Below are 20,200 nucleotides of genomic sequence, written 5' to 3' on the forward strand. Positions count from 1 at the left end.
GTGCGTGAGGGGAAGTGGGCGTCTGCATGCTGTCCGTGCGAGTGCATTGCGATTGCAATTATTAGCATACTTTTGCTGCATCATTGCATTGCGATTGCAGCCGCAATCGCATCAATGATCCTTGCTGAATGAGGCCCAAAGTGTACGACCAACACTCACAGTTTCAGTAGATAATGAGATAATGGGAGGCTTTATTCAATATAACATCATGATACAGGCAATGACAAGGAGGCAGATGCCCCACAGCCATTTCAACTGATCACCGTCAGTCTTCCTCAGGGGATAAATATACTGTATCTCCCCGGCTGGACATCACCCGTTACTGGGTGGTAAAGGGGCGTTTGCATGTAGATTGTTGCACCTGGGCCCACCACTCGCTATTTTGGCTGTTTTTCTTAGCAGGTTAATAACATCACATCGTCCTGATCCGGTACCAGGAAAGATGACATCCCGTAAGTATCTTAATAGCGTTATGCCGGGGGCGTATCTATAATGGGTGCAGGGTGTGCAGGGAACACAGGCCCCTGGGTCCAGGGGGGCCCCGCACCGCACTCCCTGCACCCATAATATTACTTACCTCTCCGGAGTCCCACGTCGGTGCGGGAGTCCGGCGCTGTAAAACGACTGGAAAATGGCCGCGGCGGGTGTCGTTTGCGCATGCGCAGTACAGGGAAAATGGCCGCCGCGGCCATTTGCCCGGTGACCTGTGCATACTCTATAGACTCTGGGCACACTCTAGTGCCCAGAGTCTATAACTCCGGTGCTGGCCGCACACAGCTCAGTGCACTGCCGGCCGCCAGGCGGAGAGGAGGGGGCTCGTGTCAGAAACTGCACACGGGCCCCCTCCTCTCTAGAAACGTCCCTGGCGCTGTGTAATCACTCATTAATGTAGGTACACTATGTAGACAAAAGTGATTGAACACTGACTGCAAATAGATCAACGAGATGTAAATGACGTCAGTACCACGTGCAGTGATTACTGAACACACACGTCCTGGCAAACTGTCCACAAGTTCCTGGACAGCAGCTGGTGGGATGTTTTGCCATTCCGCCTTAAGGGCGTGATGCAGCAAGGATCGCGGTTGCTAATACTCACGCAATCGGGCGATTGTTGCTTTCTGCGTGTGCGCGAACTAGCTATTGCGATCAGGACTGCGAATGGGACTTGAAATGGCGGCGGCCATTTTCCCAGTGACCTGCGCATAAGCAGTACTACTGTCCCCCAGGAAAATGGTGGTGGCGCCATTTTCCCGGAGACCAGCGCATGTGTAGTAGATTCTGGCACTAAGCCAAATTCTACAGTGCACCGCGGGACCGTCGGAGAGAGGAGGGGGCCTGCACTGAATATGCACGCAGGCCCCCTCCTCTCATAAAACGCCCACGGTGCTAGATAAATGATAGCTATTGGTTGCAATGGTCAACTTCTCCATTTTATCCATACCTGCCTGCTATTCTGGGCGGACAGGAGACCCACCCTATTTTCTGGAACCAGCCGCACCAGAAGAGTAAACAAGTGTGACTTTCTCTTTCTAACAATGTCGGACTGGAGCATGAAGGGCCCACCAGTGGAAGGCAGTGGTAGGGGCCCATGCTTAAAGGGTGTGGCCATCCACCATAGGGGTGTGTCCAGCCACCGCAGAGGCTTGGCCTACCATTATAGAGTATAGCCTGCAGACAACATGGATACTACACTGCATGGTCTGTTCATCCATGTTCCTACTCTGCCAGGTAACTGACTCTGTAACAATGTATAATTCAAGTGCACTGTCTGAAACATGACATTAGAAGAGGAGGTGAGGCCCTCAGGTAGTGGGGCCCACCGGGGATTTCCCCTGTAGCCCTGTGGGCCAGTCCGACCCTGCTCTCTAAAGTTTGATACATCGCTCCCATAGTCATTTCCTTTGCTTCGGCTAACCCAGTGTTTTCCCAAACTTAGGGGCACATGTGATATGATCCGATTTGCCAGAACCAGCGTGATTTCAGCGGGTGTAGCCTCTAAATTTAAAGCTCAGCAGAAAGCTTTAAATCTAGCACCTGTATCGCAGAAATCACGCTGGACTGGTTTCAGCAAATCAGGCCCTATTACATGTGCCCCTCAGTCCTCAAGGCAGTCGAGGTTTTAAGGATTTTTTAAGGTGACGTCAAGGTGGGAGGTGCAGGGGGCGTGGCTCTGCTCTCCTCAGTACAATGCCGCAATTTGTGAGGAAATGGGCGGACATTGAAGAGTAGTCGAGTTTGCCTTAAAACCTGGACTGTTAGGGACAAATATGGGAGGCACTGAACCAACCAATGAGAACTCACATCATTTCCATGAATGCCCATTACAGGGTAACTATTACATGTATATTTACCAGCAATATGTTAGGATTAAGCTGGGTACACACTGATAGATATATCGCCCATTCCATTGAACAGGCGATATATCAATGGTCCATCTGCTGGTGTGTACAGCGTATATGCCTATGAACGGGATCCCTGCCGATCGCCCGTACACATGCTGAAGGGTGATTGACAGGTCAACTTGGCAGGTAAAATTAAATGCCTGCTAACTGCACAGACACATCGCCAGAACGATTGGTAAGTCAGCATAGTGTGTACCCAGTTTTAGGGTTCCTGTTATAAATTACTTTGAAAGCATTTATCTGTATATTACCAGAAATCACACATAGGACAAGGGCAATATGCAATAATCACCGCCCATCCTCCACGGTTCATTAGCATATCTGTGTCATCAGTGAAGCAATGCAGGTATCTGATTGATACAAAGTAACAATACTGCATCAGTGGCAAATGCAGGATTTCTAGAGGGGGGGTTTCCAAATGCCTGATTTTAGAGTGAGTGTGGCCAGTCCATGAAGAGGACATAGGCCCTCATTCAGAGCCGTACGCTCTGAGCAGAGCGCACGCTCTGAATGAGGGCCGCCCACCATGAAAATGGAGCGTCCTCCTGGACGCTCGTATAGCTGTGGGTCACCACCCACAGCCTATACGAGCGTGCATTTTGATGGCCGCGATGGTCGTGACCATCGCGACCATTGAAACTGCGAGCCGGAGCCTGCGGTTGAGGTTTTCAACCGCAAGCTCCGGAGTGATTTTGGCTGTATCAGAGCCAAAATCACTCCCACTGACATCACTAGTGATGTCAGTGGGCCGGCTTCTGACGGGAGGCGTTCCCGTGGGAACGCCCCCGTCAGGGAGGCACGCCCACCAAAGGGGGCGTGCTGTCAATCAACATCGACAGCACGCCCCCTTTGATCAGACACAACGAGCGAAGGACTTTCCTTCGCTCGTCGCGTCTGGCGCATGCGCACGACGGAGCTCCCTCCGTCGTGCGCATGCTCAGTGCATAACATCGACCCACTTGCGAGCGGACAGCCGCTCGCGAGTCGGTCTGAATCAGGCCCATAATTAGCACTTAACCAGCTTCAATATGCGTCATACAAAGTGTGTTGTGTGACATAATTCCAGTATATACAGGACCAGCAATCACAGTAAGCAATTATATGCGGCAGTACGGCCATCCTGCCTGAGCTGAATGTTTTTATCTCACGTTAGGCACCATTCCAGAGCTTTGGAGCAAGTCCGGGAGTCTGGGGGAGCAGCAGAAGAACCTAGCACTGCCCTGGACGTATATGTACATATTGCTCTCCTTATGCACTGTATAGTGTATTATAATACAGTATTAATAATTAACCCAATGATGGTCTATTGCAGTTCCCCCTCTAACCGTGCATGTTTTCCAGATCTCCTAGTTGGTGCACAGGTGAATTTATTACTGGCCGACACATGTTAAAAGCTCCGCAGGTGGTGCTGATTATTTAATTTGTGATACTGAGAACATGCAGCAATAGTAACATTCTATTATATGACTATTTCTATTGTGATTATGGTGTGGGCTGGGGAGGAGAGTTTCCAGGTAACCAGAAACCCCCCCTGCATTTGCCTATGTTGAATTGCACCTTGGGTCAACGTTGTGTCTTTTAATGTGTATTATTAATGGAAAGCTGAAGTGAATGGACATTAAATGAAGGAAAGTCCCTTTCTGAGTGATAATATGCCTCCCAGATGCCGAATGCTCTTATATCGAGTCGTATTTCTTGCATAAACCGCTTCCAGCCCTGAGGCTGCTGGTTTGTGGATAAACAAATCACTGGGTGGGTTTGTAAAGACAGATAAGAGGCCGCTGGGATAACTCATTTGTAACTCTCCCTTCTAATCCCTGGGAGGATTTCAGACTCTCACTTTCAGGCTCCCCTCTCTCACACTCCTCCGGCCTGCAGAAGTCCCAGAGAATTGCTGTTAGTGGGAGGTAAAGGCACAGGGGCCTAGATCTATTGTGCATAGTCAATTAAGCCCCCATGAAAATTAATGACTTTAGTATCAGCAGACATCAATCACAGCCTTGGTGCTTCTGAAGCTGGGATGAGGCCCCCATGCGGGGAGAGTCATCATTCTCAGAGCTGGGCTCTTGCATGGACCCCATCCCCTTCCTTCAAAGACATGATGGCAGGAGGAGGAGTAGGAGGGGTTCCGTGCCTCTGGCTTTCAAGACAAGGTCAATTCCCGTAGAGCGGTCTTAGTCAACCTGTAGCCTTCCAGCTGTTGTGGGACCATAAGTCCCAGCATAAAAATAGTGTGACTTGCAGTTGGAGAGCCATTGGCTCCCCCCATCTCTGCTGTCAGTTGCCCTCCAGGGGTGGAAAGGTGCCAACTTTTTAAATGAAGGACTAAGCTTGGATTTCGTATATCCCAGTACAAGGGGAGGAGAAGGTGACCAAAAATACTGAATATGACAACATAACCGCCGTGTCGTACACGCATCGGGGAAATAACATATCCTGGCCATGCATGCCTTCTCTCGCAGGATGTCCGGGATACTCCCAGATCAGGGTGAGACCTGGTGGATTCTTGGAAGAGCAGACAATTCCACCAGAAGGCACTTACCTGCCTGAGGACTTGTTATGAAGTTGCAAAATGCGTCTGATTGGGCAGGGGCTGGATGACGACATTAGCGTCCTTGTACGTGTTCCCCGCCCATTTGATGAGCGCCATCTCACACCTTCCCTCTACATCTACTGGGAGTGAGGTGTGAAAAGGTTCCAGCCATACTTGTTCCTCTGCCTGAAGGGGAGATGCATCAAACCTTAGACAGAGATAAAGTGGAGAAGTTGACCATAGCAACCAATCATCTTCTAGCTGTTATTTATCTACAGTAGGACAGTCTAGAATATGATAGCTAGCAGCTGATTGGTTGCATTGGGCAACATTCTAGTAAATCTACTACTACCTGGTGTTTGCAGAGCTGGTAAAGCCTAAAGCTGGGTACACAGTGACAGATACATTGGCCGATCAATTGATAGGCCAATGTATCTGCTGCCCGTTGGGCAGTGTGTACCCCGCGATATGTCGGTGAACATCGACGTTCACCGACATATCGCATTGGCTGTGCTGCACAACCGATGGACAGATATGTCTGCAGACCGCCCGTACACATGCAGCGGCAGCCGCGTGGAGGGGGGCAGGACACGCCCCCACCCGCAGGACACGCTCCCTGGTCACCGGGACCTGCGGGCAGGCACAGATGATGGTTGTTCAGTGTGTACAAACAACCATCATCTGTATAGATTAGGGGTGAGCGGGTTCGGATTTCTGAAATCCGAACCCCCCCCGAGCCCCCCCGATCCGAGTCCGATCCGAATCAGGCTCGACTTTTCCCGCCTGACTCGGATCTGAAATCGAGGCAAAACGTCATCATCCCGCCTTCCGAGTCTCGCGGGTTTTGGATCCTATATAAGGTACCCACGTCGGCGCCATTTTCTCACTCGGCTGTGGACAGTGAAGAGGGAGGGTGGGAGTTAGGGCTGTGTAGTGTAGTGTAGTGCTGCTGTTGTCCACTACTTCAAAGTCCATAGGGGCTGGCTGTGTTGTGCTGTGCTGCTGTTGTTAATAGGGGCTGTGTCCACTACTTCAAAGTCCATAGGGGCTGGCTGGACTGTGTTGTGCAGTCAGTTCTCCATAGGGGCTGTGTCCACTCCAAAGTCCTGTGCAGTGTCCCAGTCCTAAAGGAGTGCTGCAGTGTTGTCCAGGGGGTGCTCTGTCCATCAGGGGTGCTCCCCCCAAGTGCTAAAAAAATAATATATTTTCTGTGTTTGTGAATTGTGTGCGCAGTAGCCGCACGTGCATCAACAAAGTAGTGCCAAGCGTGCGCCTGTGTCATAAGTAAAGGGCCGGCTGGCTTGACCGTTAAAGGGTGCTGTAACCCCCGAAAGTACACTCCAGTCCAAACCAAAAAAAAATTATTTTCTGTGTTTGTGAATTGTGTGCGCGGTAGCCGCACGTGCATCAACAAAGTAGTGCCAAGCGTGCGCCTGTGTCATAAGTAAATGGCCGGCTGGCTTGACCGTTAAGGGTGCTGTAACCCCCGAAAGTACACTCCAGTCCAAACCAAAAAAAAAATTATTTTCTGTGTTTGTGAATTGTGTGCGCAGTAGCCGCACGTGCATCAACAAAGTAGTGCCAAGCGTGCGCCTGTGTCATAAGTAAAGGGCCGGCTGGCTTGACCGTTAAGGGTGCTGTAACCCCCGAAAGTACACTACAGTCCAAACCAAAAAAAAAATAATTTTCTGTGTTTGTGAATTGTGTGCGCAGTAGCCGCACGTGCATCAACAAAGTAGTGCCAAGCGTGCGCCTGTGTCATAAGTAAAGGGCCGGCTGGCTTGACCGTTAAGGGTGCTGTAACCCCCGAAAGTACACTCCAGTCCAAACCAAAAAAAAAATTATTTTCTGTGTTTGTGAATTGTGTGCGCAGTAGCCGCACGTACATCAACAAAGTAGTGCCAAGCGTGCGCCTGTGTCATAAGTAAAGGGCCGGCTGGCTTGACCGTTAAGGGTGCTGTAACCCCCGAAAGTACACTCCAGTCCAAACCAAAAAAAAAATAATTTTCTGTGTTTGTGAATTGTGTGCGCAGTAGCCGCACGTGCATCAACAAAGTAGTGCCAAGCGTGCGCCTGTGTCATAAGTAAAGGGCCGGCTGGCTTGACCGTTAAGGGTGCTGTAACCCACGAAAGTACACTCCAGTCCAAACCAAAAAAAAAATAATTTTCTGTGTTTGTGAATTGTGTGCGCAGTAGCCGCACGTGCATCAACAAAGTAGTGCCAAGCGTGCGCCTGTGTCATAAGTAAAGGGCCGGCTGGCTTGACCGTTAAGGGTGCTGTAACCCCCGAAAGTACACTCCAGTCCAAACCAAAAAAAAAAATATTTTCTGTGTTTGTGAATTGTGTGCACTGTGGCTGCACGTGCATCAACAAAGGAGCAGCGCCAAGCGTGCGCCTGTGTCCCATAAGTAAAGAGCCGGCTGGCTCATTTCTTAAAGGGTGGTGTAACCCACAAAGTGCACTACTCTCCAGCAAAAATAAAATAATATTTTCTGTGTTTGTGTGCGCTTTAGCCGCACGTATATATATCAATATAACATAAATGGAGGACCAAACTTTCTCCGATAAAAATAAAATAGGGAAAGATCAAGAACCACTTCCTCCTAGTGCTGTTGCTGCTGCTGGGAGTTGTTCATCATCCCAGAGAGGAAGTAGGAACATCACTACTTTTACTAAACAATTGACCCTCCAACAGTCCCTAGCGATGAGGATGAAGTACGACAGCAGTCATCCTGAAGCAAAACGTATAACTGAGGCCTTGACTGCTATGTTGGTGTTAGACGTGCGTCCGGTATCCGACATTAGTGCAGTGGGATTTAGACAATTGATGGAGGTAGTGTGTCCTCGGTTCCAAATCCCGTCTAGATTCCACCTGCATCCTCAAAGCAGCAGCGACAAGCGTGCGTCTGTCTGTTAAAGGGTGGTGACACCCTCAAAGTGTGCTACACAAACAATTAAAATATTGTTCTTTTTTTTCTGTCTTTGTGAATTGTGTGGGCTGTAGCCGCACCTGCATCCTTAAAGCAGCAGCGACAAGCGTGCGTCTGTCTGTTAAAGGGTGGTGACACCCTCAAAGTGTGCTACACAAACAATTAAAATATTGTTCTTTTTTTTTTGGTCTTTGTGAAATGTGTGGGCTGTAGCCGCACCTGCATCCTTAAAGCAGCAGCGACAAGCGTGCGTCTGTCTGTTAAAGGGTGGTGACACCCTCAAAGTGTGCTACACAAACAATTAAAATATTGTTCTTTTTTTTTCTGTCTTTGTGAATTGTGTGAGCTGTAGCCGCACCTGCATCCTTAAAGCAGCAGCGACAAGCGTGCGTCTGTCTGTTAAAGGGTGGTGACACCCTCAAAGTGTGCTACACCAACAATTAAAATATTGTTCTTTTTTTTTTGGTCTTTGTGAAATGTGTGGGCTGTAGCCGCACCTGCATCCTTAAAGCAGCAGCGACAAGCGTGCGTCTGTCTGTTAAAGGGTGGTGACACCCTCAAAGTGTTCTACACAAACAATTAAAATATTGTTCTTTTTTTTTCGGTCTTTGTGAAATGTGTGGGCTGTAGCCGCACCTGCATCCTTAAAGCAGCAGCGACAAGCGTGCGTCTGTCTGTTAAAGGGTGGTGACACCCTCAAAGTGTTCTACACAAACAATTAAAATATTGTTCTTTTTTTTTCGGTCTTTGTGAAATGTGTGGGCTGTAGCCGCACCTGCATCCTTAAAGCAGCAGCGACAAGCGTGCGTCTGTCTGTTAAAGGGTGGTGTAACTCTCAAAGTGCTCCAAAAAATAAAAAACTATTTTTTTAATGTGTTTGTGACTTGTGTGCGATGTAGCCGCACCTGCATCCTTAAAGCAGCAGCGACAAGCGTGCGTCTGTCTGTTAAAGGGTGGTGACACCCTCAAAGTGTGCTACACAAACAATTAAAATATTGTTCTTTTTTTTTCTGTCTATGTGAATTGTGTGGGCTGTAGCCGCACCTGCATCCTTAAAGCAGCAGCGACAAGCGTGCGTCTGTCTGTTAAAGGGTGGTGACACCTCAAAGTGTTCTACACAAACAATTAAAATATTGTTCTTTTTTTTTTGGTCTTTGTGAAATGTGTGGGCTGTAGCCGCACCTGCATCCTTAAAGCAGCAGCGACAAGCGTGCGTCTGTCTGTTAAAGGGTGGTGACACCTCAAAGTGTTCTACACAAACAATTAAAATATTCTTCTTCTTTTTTCTGTCTTTGTGAATTGTGTGGGCTGTAGCCGCACTTGCATCCTCAAAGCAGCAGCGACAAGCGTGCGTCTGTCTGTTAAAGGGTGGTGTAACCCTCAAAGTGTGCTACACAAACAATAAAAATATTCTTTTTTTTTTCTGTCTTTGTGAATTGTGTGGGCTGTAGCCGCACTTGAATCCTCAAAGCAGCAGCGACAAGCGTGCGTCTGTCTGTTAAAGGATTACATCGGTGACAGCATCCAAGTAGGCATGTCAGACAGTCCGTACCTGTACTGGCAGGAAAAAGAAGCAATTTGGAGGTCCCTGTACAAACTGGCTCTATTTTACCTGAGTTGCCCCCCCTCCAGTGTGTACTCCGAAAGAGTGTTTAGTGCAGCCGGGAACCTTGTCAGCGAAAGGCGTAGGAGGTTGCTTCCACAAAATGTGGAGAAGATGATGTTCATAAAATGAATTATCAACTCTTCCAGGGAGACCAGCCTCCAGAACGTACAGAGGGACCTGTGGTTCCAGCAGGGACGAATTAATACTCTGTGAGGATGAGGATGTACACACTGAAGAGGGTGAGGAATCGGTGGATGAGGAGGATGAGGATGACATCTTGCCTCCGTAGAGCCAGTTTGTGCAGGGACAGATAAATTGCCAGCTTGTTTTGTGGGGGCCCAAACGAACCAATCATTTCAGCCACAGTTGTGTGGCAGACCCTGGCGCTGAAATGATTGGTTTGTTAAAGTGTGCATGTCCTGTTTATACAACATAAGGGTGGGTGGGAGGGCCCAAGGACAATTCCATCTTGCACCTCTTTTTTTTCTTTGCATTATGTACAGTTTGGGGCCTAGTTTTTCAATGCCATCCTGTCTGCCACTGCAGTTTCACGCCTAGATGGGTCACGTGTTTGTGCCGCCCACTTGTGTCGCTTAGCATAGTCATCCAGCTACCTCGGTGCAACCTTTTGGACATAAAAACACTATTGTGAGGTGTGAGGTATTCAGAATAGACTGGAAATGAGTGGAAATTAAGGTTATTGAGGTTAATAATAGCATAGGAGCAGAAAAACCTACAAATTCTGTGATTTTAGCTGTTTTTATGCTTTTTTTCAAAAAAATACAGATCCAAAACACAAAACCCAGAACCCAAAACACGCAAGGGTGGTTTTGGCAAAACCAATCCAGATCCAAAACACGAAGAAAGATCCAGATCCAAAACCAAAACACAAAACACGAAAAGTGGCCGGTGCACACCCCTAGTATAGATATATCTGTATAGTGTGTTCCCACCTTAACATTACAGAGAGAGGTGAATATAATGGGCTTGAATCAGATATGGCTGTAGAAGCGAGTGCCTCTATAGACATGCAATATAATACTGTCACTATATATATATATATATATATATATATATATATATACACACATATATACATATACACACACACACAGTATGGTTAAGCCTTGAGAAAAATCCTCTGTGCAGGATTGAAACGTTGGTACGCTATTAAAATGACCTAAATAGGTTGTACTTTTTCTGATCATTTACAAGTCCTACGAGTGCCGCCTGTCTGCTGCTATATATATATATATATATATATATATATATATACACATATATATCTATATATATATATATATATATATATATATAATAAAACACCAGTGGTTTGGGCATCTCAGAACTTTGTGTACACAGCGACTTTATCAATTACACACATTGTGTGTATATATATATATATATATATATATATATACAAACATATTGATTATGTTGTGTGCAGTCCGCGGGAATCAAAGGCTGAGCAGTGAAAGGACCGTCCAGCAGGAGGGACAGGCCTCTCGGTCTCCTGGAAACTAAAAGTTACTCCTGCAGGAACATGAATACAAGTGTGATTTACAGCACAGCTGGACAACCATCACCAGCTCACTCCAGATGTTCCAGAGTCCTGCCTGTCACTATACCGCACAGCATGCGCTCGCTACGGCAATTACTGAGATTTACATTATAATTAAGGAAGGCACTTAAGTGATAGCCTGTGATAGGGACACCTGTGACACCAGGAACCCCGCTCCGTGACGCCATTCAGCTGGAAAACTGGCATCGCACTATTTTTAGGTACCACGGGATGAGAGCTTTCATACACAGAACAAAACACAGTTTGATGAAAAGTTCCAGCCACAAACTGTGAAAATGACAACAGCATACTGCAAAAAATAATCCCCCCCCCCCAAAAAAAAAAAATAAGTCTCAAAGACCACATGATATACACAACTTTGTGGTCTAGTTATAAAGGATATAGGACCTCATTCACAGTGGGTCGCGAGCGCCGGTTTGGCCTGAGCACGCGCAGCGGCCTCACTGCGCGTGCGCAAGCCCCGTAGCGACAGCTGCCCCCGCTTGGTAGGCGGGTCGGGGGGGTGGTTTCAAAAACGGAGGCGTTCCTTTACGAACGCCTACCGTTTTGTGGGCGGCCGCACTGACATCATCAGTGATGTCAGTGAGAAGCTTCCTGCTCCATCAGAGCAGAAAGCTCCCTGGGGCTTAGGTGCCCAGACCCAACCTTAGGGTCTGGTCGTAAGCCCCGATGGTCGCGATGGTGATCACCATCGTGACCATCAACCTGGTCGGTCGTTAAGCTGTGGGTGTTAACGAGCTGTGGGGGTGTTAGATTAGGGGCTCCCGTGGGGGACTTAGGGTTAGGCACTCCCCCGGGAGGGTTAGGTTTAAGCTAGGGGAAGTGGGGGAGGTTAGGGTTAGGCACCCCCCGGGAGACCTAAGCTGCATACAACGATTTTTTATCAATTATCGTTAAACGATATCGTTTAATGATAATCGTTTGAAAAAATCGTTCACTTTCTGAGTCAAACGATGAATGATTATCGTTCATGCGCGTTCACGTTTGTAGTTCAGTCAGACTTGTCAACTCAACGATTTTCATTAAGGGAATATGCAAAAATCGTTTGTAGTTCAAAAAAAATCGTTCATTACACTTTAAAAAATCTGACAGATTTTTCAGAAAATCGCTCATAAAATCGTTGGTAACAAAATCGATGTGTGTGTATAAGCACCTTTAGGGTTATGGGCCCTCATTCAGACCCACTCGCGAGCGGCTGTCCGCTCGCAAGTGGGTCGATGGTCTGCACTGCGCATGCGCACGTCGGAGGGAGCTCCGTCGTGCGCATGCGCGAGACGCGACGAGCGAAGGACTTTCCTTCGCTCGGAGTGTCTCATCAAAGGGGGCGTGCTGTCGATGTTGACTGACAGCACGTCCCCTTTGGTGGGCGTGCCGGGGGCGTGCCTGCCAGACGGAGGCGTTCCCAAGGGAACGCCTACCGTCAGAAGCCGGCCCCACTGACATCACTAGTGATGTCAGTGGGAGTGATTTTGGCTCTGATAGAGCCAAAATCACTCCTGGCCTTGCGGTTGAGAAACTCAACCGCAGGCTTCTGCTCACAGTTTCGATGGTCGCGATGGTCAAGACCATCGCGACCATCATCATGGACGCTCGCATATGCTGTGGGTGGTGACCAGGAGGACGCTCCATATTAATGGAGGTGGGCCCTGATTCAGAGCGAGCGCTCTGGTCAGAGCGTCCGGCTCTGAATCAGGGCCATGGTTTCATCAGATTTGAACGGTAACGATTTTAAAAATCGTTCAATCGTTCAAATCTGATGAAAAAATCGTTCATGTGTACAAGCATGAAAGATGGACGATGAACGATGCGCGTTCACGTTTGTTAGAGAACGATATCTGACATGTTTGCAGTCAGATTTGTCAGATATCGTTCTTTTTCTTCAGATATCGTTCAAATCGTTGAGTAAATCGTTAGCAAAATCGTTCAAATCGTTAAAAAAAAAAATATCGTTCAAATGGGGGGGGGGGGGGTTGTCATTTATGTAATTACTACTCGAGTATCTTGCTCTATAGGGAGTGTTAATCCCTAGTATAATATACAGTATCTGGGTTAGAGCTTGATGCACAACACGCATACTCCATATCATTTACAATAAATAGTAGTTTTATATAAAGACGGAACTGAATGGGGAGAGGGTAAAATGATTTACACCTTCGCCAGGGTGATAAGGCTTCAAAGTATTGAACCAGGGGAGAACTATGGGCCTGACTCAGACCCGCTCGCAAGCGGGTCGATGGTCGGCCAGTGCGCACGCGCGAGCCCCGGAGCGAATGAGAACTTTACTCGTTCCAGGACTCGCTACAAAATAGGGCGGCTGTCGATGTTGATCGACAGCTCGCCCCGTTTTGTAGGCGGGGAGGAGAGGTGGCTGGACAAACGGAGGCGTACCCAAAGGAACGCCTACCGTTCGTGGGCGGCCCTACTGACATCATTCGTGATGTCAGTAGTGAACTCGGGTTTGCGGGAAACGAGACCCTACCACAAGGGTCTTGTCTCTAGCCCAATGGTCGCGATAATCGCAACCATCGCCATGCCGCTCGCAAAAGCTGTGGGTGACCCACACCACAGCTATGCGAACGGCCTGGAGGCGGATTTTTTTTTTTAAAATCCGTCCTGATTCAGAGTGAGCGCCTCTGAATCAGGCCCTATGTTGCAAATCAAAACAATGGTATGAAACTAGGGCCCTCATTCAGAGCCGTACGCTCTGAGCAGAGCGCACGCTCTGAATGAGGGCCGCCCTCCATAAAAATGGAGCGTCCTCCTGGACGCTCGTATAGCTGTGGGTCACAACCCACAGCCTATACGAGCGTGCAGTTTGATGGCCGCGATGGTCTTGACCATCGCGACCATCGAAACTGCGAGCCGGAGCCTGCGGTTGAGGTTTTCAACCGCAAGGCCCGGAGTGATTTTGGCTCTATCCCTCCGTCGTGCGCATGCTCAGTGCAGACCATCGACCCACTTGCGAGCGGACAGCCGCTCGCGAGTGGGTCTGAATCAGGCCCTAGGATCCTTCCACAGGATCCCCCAATTACCTACAGTCAGACAACGATGGCCTTGGACCCGGGAGGGCATGGCTCATATCTCCCTCCCATCTTACTCCTCACCCCCATTACCACTTTTCTAGCTTTCAGTCTATTTCCCTCATTATTATTGAAGTCTCTACAATATTTTCTTTGTTATTTTTACACTGGTTTTGGAAAAAGAGAAAATGGTGGTGAAGTCCTTGCCCCGGCAGAGGAGTACCAGCGACCATTCTGACCAATGCCTGCGACCGATGGTCACCCAATGCTGCAAATTCAGACACAGAACTCGGATCCGCCACTGCGGCAGCTTCTCACACCCGCAGCTTCTCTCAGCAGTCTCATACGCGTCTGCACTTTCCCTGTGCGCCCTGGCGCTCTCTTTTTTTACAACTCATTTCCTCTCATACGTCTTGCTCTAGCAGTGGCTGTTGGGTAATGTAGTCCCATGTGATACTGCATCGCAGTTACAGAAATTTGCCACCTGAAGTGGCCGAAGGAGGTTTGTTGCAGGCGCGGCCGGGGCACCTGCTGCCGGCTGGGCAGAGACTCTGGCAGCTGCTACTGCCGCTGCGCAGTGTCCACGATCGGAGTTCACCTGACAGCTCCGATCGGGCCTGGCAGCAGCAACCAGTGAGCAAGCAGCGGCGAAAACAGCCGTCGTCCTTTGCGGGGGCGGAGCACCTAGATGGCAGCTAGTGGTTAGCACCGGGTTTGCTCAGGGACGTCACACAATCAGAATGAGCTTCTGGGCATGGGCAGAGGCTCATTCAGGACTATAAGTAAATGGTAGCGGGAGGGCTGCTGCACCATGGGCCTTTGTGGAGCTCGGAGTAGTGCGTCACACCTCACGGCTGTGGGCTCCGCCTCCAGCAATTACCACACATAGCAGCGGCATGCCAGCCTGAGACGGGAAAAGCAGTGTCCGCCGCCCGCGGCTTGCTGTACCTTGGGTTGGACGGCTCTGCAGGCTGGCACAAACAAAGTAAGTTTGGAACTGGGAGAGGGCCTGGGTGCTGTGGTGCTCTGCTGGGATGAGGGTGGGTGCTGTACTGGGTGAGGTCCCCTTCTGTGAGGCCACACCCCTTTTCAAGATCCCACGGGAAGGGGGGCACCACCCAAAATCTTGCCTAGGGCACTAATTTAGCTAGGGCTGGCTCTGGAATGATGCTCAATGACCTGAGCTGGGAAAGTGATATAACAGGCAGCCAGGGTGAGATACTCTCAGCTGAAGACTGAATAGTCAGGGAGACGGGAAATACATGGACATTGCTGGTCTCTCTCTGCTGCAGGAAAAGTTTTGGTAAGTGAATCCAATCAACCATTTAAATAAAAGGAGGACTGGTCAAAAGGTCGCCGGGTGGAGCTGTAGGAAATTAGAGAGTAAAATAAAAAGCCGTCTCTGCAGATCCCCATTGTCCCTCTGAATAGCAATAAGGAGCTTGCAGAAAAACCTGATATGCATCAGAAAGGGCTTAAGCCTCTATTCTGTGAGGTGCGTTTAATAAATTGGGCAAAACCGTCCTTCATCACCAGGAAGTGTGAGCTGTGGATGACTGCGAGAGAGGGGAGGGAATCCCGAAGGGGCCAGTTACTATTCTCTTAGGACATCAAAGCTCATACCGTGGAAAATTCACATTAAGATGAACTTCGCTGTGTTTTTATCGCTCCGTATTGGGTCACACTAAGGGCCGGTTTCTGAGTCAGACGTAGCGGCTATGTCGGACGCGCTGGAGCGATGTTTTTCGTCTGTGCATATGTCTGAGTCACATGGCAAATATCTCCTGATATTGTACAGACGGATTTGCACTCATGGTGGGCGACTCACAGATGAACGCCAGGGGAGGGGTCTCTAGCACCATTTGCTTAAAGTCGTAGGTGAGACTACAGCAAAAGAATCAGACCCTAAGATTTTGATTCAAAGTTAGAAGCAAATTAAAAATAGGCCCAATTTGCACCTTGGCAAAGCACCACGACCTCCGCACCACCGACTTGGATGTCACCACATGGTCACATGGCTCAGCTCAGAAGCTTTGAGTAATCTTATTTAAAGCTTCTGGGCGGAGCGAAACGCGTCAGGGACTACCTGGTTCAATTGTGACTATAATGCGATTGTCGGCTTACTGATACTTTTATTCCGGAGACGGTATATCCAATCGGGACTTGGCCACACATCTTGAACTGTTACATTTTGATGTGCAGAGGCAGGCTAAGTAGGTAACACCAAGCCAAGATTCATACATTGCCACTGAACCGGGATCACTGACCTCATAAGCACGTAGCAATAAGAGCTGGGGCTATTCTCTCCGGTAAGGACTGTGGACCTCATTCAGACCCTGAGCACGAGCAGCGGCCGCACTGCGCATGCGCAAGCCCCGGAGCGAGAAATTCTCTCTCTCCGGAGCTCGCTACAAAAGGGGCGGCTGTTAATGGTGATCGCCAGCTCGCCCAATTTTGTAGGCATGGCGGGGGGGGTGGTTTCACAAACAGAGGCGTTCCTTAAGTAACGCCTGCTGTTTTGTGGGCGGCCGCACTAACATCAGCAGTGATGTCAGTGAGGAGCCTCCTGCTCGATCAGAGCAGGAAGCTCCCTGGGGCTTGCGGTTGCCGAGACCCAACCTTAGGGTCTCGTCGCAAGCCCCTATGGTCGTGATGGTCTTGACCATCCCGACCATCAACCTGGTCCGTCACTAAAGCTGTGGGTGGTAACCCACAGCTTAGCTAGCGACCAGGAGGCCGCACTTCAAAAGAGAAGCGGCCGCCCACATTCAGAACAAGCGCTATCATTATGCGAGCGCCTCTGAATGAGGGCCACTGAGTATAATCTGGTCGGATAGACTCCTTTGGGATCTTACATAGGGAGCACAGCCAGCGGAGCGCCTTCCAAATCCCTGATATTTGGAGACAAGAGACTTGTTCACAGCAAGTGCCCCTAAAGTTCATATCGGCTTATTCACGTGTACTCACAGAGACCTTGATACAGTTTGTTGCAGGTCCGTTAATATAATGAGATCATATCACTAAACAAGTGAACGCAGTGAGGATCTCATGAACAGAATTTTTTTAGATTGAGTACATTTTTATTGGTTTATAGATATACATCAACAAATAACCAAACAAAATAAATAATAAAAAATATATAATAACAAAAAAAAAAAAAAATAATATATATATATATATATATAATAATATACATACATACATACACACATATACCCATAATCAAATAACAGTATCTGGAATATAAAACCTAGATCTACAAACTGCATCCCAGATCCATTGCTTATAAAAAATATAATATTAATCTGTATACCAAAACAATAAACATAGAGAAAAATAAAATATATATATATATATATATATATATACACACACACACACATATATATACACACACATAAACACATATAAAAAAAAAAATATATATATATATAGATATATATATGTACCACACTATACAAATATTGGAATATTGTCAAAAATAACACCTGAAAAATTGGCAAAATTAACTAGATCCCAATAAATTCTGCTCTCAACTTATCACACAGCACATTACCTCCAACAAAGTAACAATCTGCCTCACTATCCTAACAATAATATACCGGTCAATCATTAGGCAGTGCACGGGCATAACAGGATTTAAGCCAACTGCTCCAGATACGTTCATACTTCTTCTCAGCTTTGCGACAAATAAACACCCTCATGAACAGAATTTACGTAACTCCGGGATCCATGTTATAGTGCACATCGATTTTTAAATCTATTTGTGTTGACACAATTTGGCAATTCTGACTACATATAAGTGATGTCAGTAATTATTATATAGCTTTTTACTGTTGTTTTTATCTATACACGTGTAATTGTTATAATATTTGAGTATATAAAACATCTTTGTTACATCCATGGCGTTTTGAGTTAATTTCTGCCATTATAAGGATTGATAAGCGCAACTTTATTCTGGTTTTGCTATATATAGATATACTGTATAGATTAATAACGTTGGATTTATTTGCTCTTTATAGTAGAATCATCACCGTTTCATGTAACATCTGCCCGAATAGTAAATACAAGGATTTCTTTACACAGGATAAAACATTTGGCAGCTGCTGACTTGTGTTAGCGACTTTCATACAGTATATGGTTTATAAGCTAAACGTGGCTCCTTCTAGTTACTGGACAGATAAAACATGTTGTTGGGCCGGCTGGGATTTGTAGTTCCACAGCTGGTAAAATCATGGGTTGCCCAAAGATGGTTTAGGCTCTCACCCCTGCACCTCTCCCATGTAACATTGGGAACAGGAGCAGAATCGTCAGAGCATTTCTCGCTGACAGTAAACACAATAGAAGGGTGATGAGTTGGCAAATGATTAACTAATTAAATAGTTATAGTCTGTGTGTATTGTTTGCACACAATGATCTATTGTGCATGAAGCTCTCAGGCATGAATCCATTCTAGTCCACCTGCTTCAGAGCGCGGGCAAATGCATGAAGCCATTCAATGACTGTAAGGGACAGAGGGATTAGTGAATGACATTGTATAAGGTGCATATACTGTATACAGTATGGGCTGTAACCCCATACTGGCCTACCTCTAATGGGAGACTGCAGGGGACACCAATGGGGGCGTGTCCTGCTCTGCCCAATGGGTGTGTCTACCTTCACCACTGCGCATGGCTGTAGCTACCCAGGGGTGTGTCCAGGACCCACACATGGAGCTTATAATACTGTGTGCACTATGATGCCATTTGGGGTTTGTGTATGGGGGCACCGGAACCAGCCCTCACCAGAGGCTTAAATACCACTAATACAAGAAAATAAATATATAAAAAAAAAAGTTAATAATAGTTATTCCTTTCACTACAATGGGGGCTTCTGCTTTTCTGGTCTCTACAGAAAGTTGATATCTGGTAAACAACACAAAACAATGTTAATGCATCATTAGCGCCATCTAGTGGTTAAACTGTAACAAGACTAAGGAATAAAATGATAGCTGGTATCTTCCTTTGCAGTCCAACAAATCGGGTGTGATATGTATTACAGCCGGCCGCATGACCAGCAATTCAAATCCCGACAGCAGCTGGCCGACAGAGGAGGAAATCCCGATCGTCCCCAGGTAAGTATAAACGAACCTACTTTTCCCCCTAACCCTCCTTAGGGGTGCCTAACCCTAACCTCCACCCCCTGTGCCAAACCCTAATCCCCCCTCTAAGTGCATAAACCTAACGCCCCCTTCCCCGCTGCCTAAACCTAACTCCCCCGGGGGGGTGCCTAATCCTAACCTCCCCCCGAGGGTGCCTAACCCTAAGTTCCCCCCCCCCCCCCTGGAGCCCTAAACCTAACCCAAGAACCCCCCCACCGCGGGTGGCTGTCCGCCGCGGCGCCCAGCATCCACTCGATCGGGATGCTGGGCGCCGGTCTCCCGACGTCGGTCAAATGACAGGCGTCTAGATTTAGACGCCAGTCATTCGTCCCTAGTCAGGATAACAGCGTCTGGAAGCCGGCGGTCGGTATTTAGACTGTCGGCTTCCGGACTACATCCCCAACAAATCATGTGCAGATTGTGACTCCCTGCTTTATTCCTAACAATAATAAAAAGCTACACAGACTGTTTCCATGATGTTAGTACCCAAGTGTGTCTGTTGTGCAACACAGGTGCAAACACTCAGACACCTCTCTCTACAGATACTCACAGACCTGCACTTGCCAGGATACAGTAGGTGCAGGTTTGGTAGTCTGACAGGTGTGTGGTGCAGGGACGGGCCTGGCAGCACAGTACAGCTGCCGTCACAATGATTGGGCCATACGACCTCTCCCGCCCAGCACTTTGGTTGCATAGATCAGAGTTATTACACATCACTTAAGCCCAGAGCTGATGCTCCATTACGTGTCATTGGCACTATAAGCACTGAACTTCCCGCTGCCCTCCCTTGGTACTTTGCACTCTGCTTTGTAGTCACAGGTGGGCAGACATTACCCAATCTCCACTCACTGGATAAGTCCAACTGGCAGCACCGTGATTAGCTGCACCCCAAAGTCACACTGTAATTCTTAGTGGCGTCACTAACCTCTCTGTGCCTCACCCAGGGTCCTGGGATCCCCAACGCACGGGCCCATCGCTTATCACAG

The sequence above is a fragment of the Taudactylus pleione genome, unplaced genomic scaffold (genome assembly GCF_031769625.1).
Source record: "Taudactylus pleione unplaced genomic scaffold, aTauple2 ptg000013l, whole genome shotgun sequence".
Taxonomy (NCBI): Eukaryota; Metazoa; Chordata; class Amphibia; order Anura; family Myobatrachidae; genus Taudactylus; species Taudactylus pleione.